The sequence below is a fragment of the Ictalurus furcatus genome, chromosome 26, assembly GCF_023375685.1.
Source record: "Ictalurus furcatus strain D&B chromosome 26, Billie_1.0, whole genome shotgun sequence".
In the NCBI taxonomy this organism is placed as follows: Eukaryota; Metazoa; Chordata; class Actinopteri; order Siluriformes; family Ictaluridae; genus Ictalurus; species Ictalurus furcatus.
Window position 1 is genome coordinate 2,584,138 of NC_071280.1, and position 6,153 is coordinate 2,590,290.

The 6,153-nt window shown below is 37.5% G+C and overlaps 1 long non-coding RNA gene across 1 annotated transcript; it reads right to left on the minus strand.

Moving 5' to 3' along the window:
* Positions 1 to 384: 384 nt before the first annotated feature.
* On the minus strand, positions 385 to 4,036 carry LOC128602380 (uncharacterized). The gene is made up of 3 exons (XR_008384833.1): positions 3,669 to 4,036; positions 953 to 1,033; positions 385 to 858 (listed from the first exon to the last, which is right to left on the minus strand). It is a non-coding gene; the product is annotated as an uncharacterized LOC128602380 (long non-coding RNA).
* Between the last annotated feature and the right edge of the window lie 2,117 nt (positions 4,037 to 6,153).

Here is a 6,153-nt window from a genome sequence, read left to right on the forward strand (position 1 = left end):
TGTCCATAAAAACAAAATATTTTTGGTCTTCTTCAACCTCCTGCCAAGAAAAAGAACATCATGCCTCTGGGTGAAAAATAAGGCAGGATGCCATTGAGAGTTAAGGGAGTAGACCAAAGTCATGTTGCACTCTGTACTCCTGTTCATGTGTCCTCCTCCAGGTGTCCATCTCTCCCTTGCTCTGTTTATCAGCTGCCAGCTAGTCACAGTGTCTGGAATAAATAAATTATTAAATTTTGATCTTAGGAGCAACTGAACAAGACATAAGCATTGCCAAATGCCCCATTTGTCCTTGTTCTTTCATTTGATCTTCAGAGAGAGCACATGGAAGTCCATTATGGGTCTGATTTTTCCTCCTACTTCCTGTTGGACATTGAGGTGTTTGGTTGTGGATGCTGGGTCCACAAAAAAAATTTGAGTGAACATTTCTGTACAGCTGCTATTATGTAAGTGATAATGGTACCTAACTTGTAGTTGCTGGAACTTAACACTTGAAGAATCATATATATATCCCTTTTAGTGTAGGAGTGTGTAGAAAACCCATAGAACTTTACTGCATGTGTGACCTCCATGTTCACTTATTATCCTCCTTGAGGTTACAGAAAGAGTGTGTTGCTTCTACACAAGACTTCCTGACCTTCAAGGAGAAAGGAAAGCTGGCCACAGGCTGCAGGCTGGATTTGTAGCGAATGAGGATACACACAGACCCCGGAACAATGTGTGTGTGTTTGTGTGTGTGTGTGTTTGCCCTTGTGTAGCTGTACAGCTGGAACACTCCTGTGGCTTTAGGAGGATCAACACTGCAGCGTGTTTGGTCTCTCCGCCTACTAATGTTGTGCGTTCTGTCTTTGATCCGTACTGTGGAGAACAGGGTAAGTGTACGTTTATGGTGGCAATACGAGAACTGAATCCAAATTAGCCTCAATGCATTGCAAATTTTTTACGCATTTACCGAAGAAACATCCTTGATTCGGCTGAATCAGTCCGAGTACAGGAAGGACAAATGAAAAACATGATGTGCTTTGGGGGTTTCCTAGGCACAGAGATCAAGAACATGTCTAACAACAACACATCTCAAAATCCAGAGAGACAGAAATGCTGCAGGAGAAAAATGAAGAACCGACTTATATAATATATGTATAAAATATGTATGCTTTCATATACATGACCCTTTTCAGTTTATTATTGTGTTGTTCGTGTAGAAATAGTGTGACAGCTGGAAACACTACACACATATACATACATTACTGTATGTTCGTTAAATGGACTTAATTTGTGTAAACAAATATAATATGTACATCTCAAAATTCTCTTTGAGGTGTTTTTTTTTTTTTTTTAAGAGTTTCTCTTGATTGGAAAGTGGAAAAGATACTCATAAATATTCCATATTCCAGCCATCCAAATCCACTCATCACACACCAATCTGCTCTTGAAGGAATTCTGATCAAACCCACCTGCCCTTGGAGTTATTTTTGTATGGACTTACCCGGTTGGTTCTGTTTCCCAAATACAGCGTAAATTTAAGTTAGTCATTTAAACTAAAGAGACCCAGATCAGGATGGAACGTTTATTAAAGATGATCGAATGAACTTGGTGAACACGTGCAAGCAACCTGCCAATGTTAATAAACATTTTCCACGAGTTTCATATCAGACCTCCTGCTCCAGACTTTTTTTTACATTTTTTTTTATTGGGTCCTGTGGGATCCCAGTCACAATCCACACTTCTATTTAGCCCATTCTTTATTCACATAGCTCACAGCTTCAAATAGTAGAACACCTAACAACTGACTTTGATTCAGATTAACCAGTTTAGCAGTGATTTCCTAAATTGATGGCACTTAAAGATCCAACTCAAATTCTAAGACAGCCTAGAGTACTTTCATGTCATTAATTTGTGATCTCGCACTGCCCCCTGGTGGGAAACTTCAGAGCGTTTCAGTATAATTTGAACACTGTATGTTTAGGGGGCCAAGCACTAAGTGCTTGGAACCCTCGTTGTATGTATCGCCATACAAATCGACAAAATTTATATATGAATATTGTTTATCTTTTGAAGTTTTTAAACTTGAGGGATAGTTTTGTTCCATCTTTCACATACCTTTTAGTTGTTGTTTGTTTGTTTGTTTGTTTGTTTCAAATCATTACAATGCCATACGTTTAGCATTTTTGGAACTGATCATGTTTGTGATTTAATGATCATGTGATTTAGACTTAGCTTAGTTAGCATTTCTGCTTTCACTCAGCAAGAATAGACTGATCAGCTGGTATGTTATTTGACATCACAAATAGCTTGATCGTATTGCTACTGGAACAACCGTGACCCGTTGGGTCAAGGTTTATTATTTTTCTTTATTTGATGCAGGAGCTAAACAGTTACAAACCCACTCACATTATCATGAACCCAACATTACAAGATGATGAGGAGGGTAACAGGATTCTGGTGATTTACAGATCGATCGTGTCCTCAGAGCGAGGTATGGGATTTTATTTAATTTGTCACTGGTTAGACCTGAGCAATCAGACTAATAAACTACTGTATAATGGCAGTGATCTGGAGTCATTAGTCAAGCTCACGGCACTTGCAAATGGGAACTTAACACAGTGTAAAGTATCTCCAGTCAAAACAAGGGATGTAAGCAACTCTCACTGGCATAGATTTATGGTAAATGTACCAGAAAAATATAGATATGCACGGTAGCAGTAAATTGAAAATGAGATGTATTTGTCAAGCGGACAAAAGCTGCTCATGTAGAGAGAATCTTGGGAGGAAAACAAGGCAATAAATTACAATATTTACAACCTGAAGTCATCATAAAAAAGCCTATGAACACTAAATCCTTTCCTCAAAGTAACCTCAACCATTCTGAACTTATACCATGAGTCAACTTTTTTCATTTCTAAATATGATACTATGTTGATATTAGGGTCTGGTTTTTAAATAGAAACGCATTAAAACGCAAATTGCAAAAAAAAAAAAAAAACAAAAAAAAAAACAAACAAACAAACAGAACTGGATGTGCTGTAATCAATGAAAATGTCAATGTAATCAAAGAATCAATGTAATCAAAGAAAATAATCAATGATGGAGTACAACCCCAATTCCAAAAAAGTCACTGTGTAAAATGTAAATGAAAACAGAATGCAATGATTTGCAAATCTCATAAACCCGTATGTTATTCACAATAGAACTTAGAAAACGTATCAAATGTTTAAACTGAGGTAATGTACTGTTTTAGGAAAAAAAATATGTAATTTTGAATTTGATGGCCGCAATACGTTTCAAAAAAGTTGGGACGGGGCAAGAAAAGGCTGCAAAAGTAAGTGTTGGTGAAAAGAACCAGCTGAAGGTTGATTGGGAACAGATCAGTAAGATGTTTGAGTATAAAAAGAGTATCTTAGAGAGGCAGAGTGATGGGTTTCTGAGATTTGCAAATCATTGCATTCTGATTTTATGTTATAGACATTTTACACAGCGTCCCAACATTTTTGAAATTGGGGTTGTAGTTACTGTTACCATCTGAAAGTTGATTATTTTCTTCAAAACACTTCCTGAAGTGTTGTTTTCCTCTTATACCACAGCAATTTGCCACCAATTACATATTTTTAATTTATAGTCACATTTAGGGTTGTAGAACAGCAGTGAAACAAGTTCCTGTTCTCGCTTACGTTATAGCAGCTATAAACAGTCGCTCCCTCCTCAGCCCCTATTTTCTCTCTCTCTCTTGGAGGAAAAAAAAAACAACAAGTGTAAACTCTTCCGTCTTGAAAATATTGAAAATTGATACTGTACAAAGCACGTGCTCTGGAGACTCCTTCCAAAAAATTGCCAAATCAATCACAGAAAACGTCATCATATTAAAGATTACACATCCTTTTATGTGGAGCATCCACCATTCGGTCTCTGTGTACATTGTTACTATAGAAACTGCAACATAGAATATAAACCTTTGATCAATCAATACCTTCTGACCAATCAAACGCTATTGTAGTATAATAACGTTTATGAGATTACGGTCGAGTTATTACGAAATGGATTCAGCCTAGAAGGCGAAAATGTAATAAGACCTGATATATAATAACGTTTATTGCATTATGACTGATATATTAAGCATTTAAGCAGTGAAAATAACAAATATGATGTAAACAGGCATATCATGCTAATCTGAGCCTTGCTAATAATGGTAATGGCCCAGATATAATTACGACAAGAGTATACTTCCCGGTGTTTGCCATGTTAGCAAATCATTTTAGCTCTTCTTGTCTGTTAGCTAGCTAACAGTGTGGCAGGTTACTGCTCGGCACACTTGACGTTTCTGTGCTAAGAAGAGAAGAGTTTAAAACATGGCAGAAGTAGCAGGTCCTCAGATTTTCGCAGTATGCTAGCATTTATTACTGCCCTCCATGCTTCTTTCAAAAAAAAGCCCTAAGTGCTTGTGACCTGTTAAATTGCTGTGCCGTGAAGAGAAATAACTGGTATTTGCTACTACCAAGGCTTCTAAAAGATTTGAACCCCAGCACTGATATCAGGCAGTGATGGGGGAAGAAGAACATTCTTCTGGACAAGGTCTAATTCATATGAATTTTTTCATAAATAAGTCGCTGCGAGCAAGCACGTCCTTTGCTTGCTTTATGTTTTTCTCAGCAGGGCTCAGCTTCAGGTGTTATTGTATGGAACAATGACTCTGGTGCGATTAGGAACCCTCCCGTGAGAGGTTCAGCCCCCTTTTCAATTATGCCAAGCTCTCATTTTTAATAAGGAGCTTGTCTGTTAAGTCCATTTGGGGAATTTCTGTTAGCAATTGTTCTGATTAGGAAAGTCTTGCTAGTAGATAAGCTGTATGAGGGGGAAAAAAACATAAAAATTTCTTATGTTAGTTTTATTTATTTATTTATTTATTTATTTTAAATACTGACCAGTGATCGACATCCCAAAGTGTTGTATTCCTCTCATACTGCAGCAATATTTTTATATATATATATTTTTTACAATTGTTTATTCATAAAGAATGAGTCTTACCATGTTGAAAAATCACACTCACTGTAAATGCTTCATTTAGGGTGGTATCTTGACCAGTTGGACAAAAGGACATCGCAGAGCTTTACAATAATAGTATTAGCTCCATCTTTGATTACGCACAACTTTCTTCCTTGGTGCATAGTTTGGTACGAGATGTCACCCTGTATTTCAATTACTACAGTTCCATTTTTTCATGCATAACATAGAACAACAGTTTTAGAGTTGTACAATGATACTAGAAGTGTTCAGTGGAGGCTGAATTTGGCCTTTCAGGCTCTGGTTTGAGACAACACTGTCACCTAGAGGACCAGGCATGTAATAGCAGATAAAGTGCACAATTTTCTGCAGTTCTGTGCTTTGTAAAGTCACCTTGAAATCAAGAAAGGCACCATATATACTCAGCAAAAAGAAAAAAAAAGGGGAAAAAAAGAAAAAAAAAGAGAAAAAGAAAAAAAGAAAAAAAAGAAACATCCACTCACATCCAACTGCTTTTATTTCCAGCTAATTTCTTAACGTGTAAATATTTGTATTAGCACAAAAAACATTCAACAACTGAGATATAAACTGAAGAAGTTTCACAGACTTTTGAGGAACAGAAATGGAATAATGAGTCCCTGAACAGAGTGGAGGTCGATATCAGAAGGAACTGTCAGTATTTGGTGACTTCCTGCTTCTTTAAGTACTACACTGCATCTCATCCTCATGGACTGCACCAGATCAGTCAGTTCTTGCTGTGAGATGTTCCTCCACTCTTCCACCAATCAAGTTCTTGATCACATCTGAGGGGGGGACACACATGCTTACACATGGTTTTCCACTGCACGGACGATCAGCTGTCATTCCTGTCTCCCTGTAGCACTGTCTTAGGCGTCTTACATTACAGACATTACAGTTTATCGCCCTGGCCACATCTGCAGTCCTCATGAATCCCTGCAGCAGATCTATGGTATGTTCACGCAGGTGAGCAAGAACCCTAGGGATCTTTCTTCTCATGTTTTTCTTCAGTAGAAAGATCTCTTTTCAGGTGTCCTAAGTTATTGTAACTGTGACAATCGCCTAGCGCCTGTAAATTGTTCGTGTCTTAAGAACTGTTCCACAGCTGCATGTGCAATAATTGTTTATGGTTCATTGAAC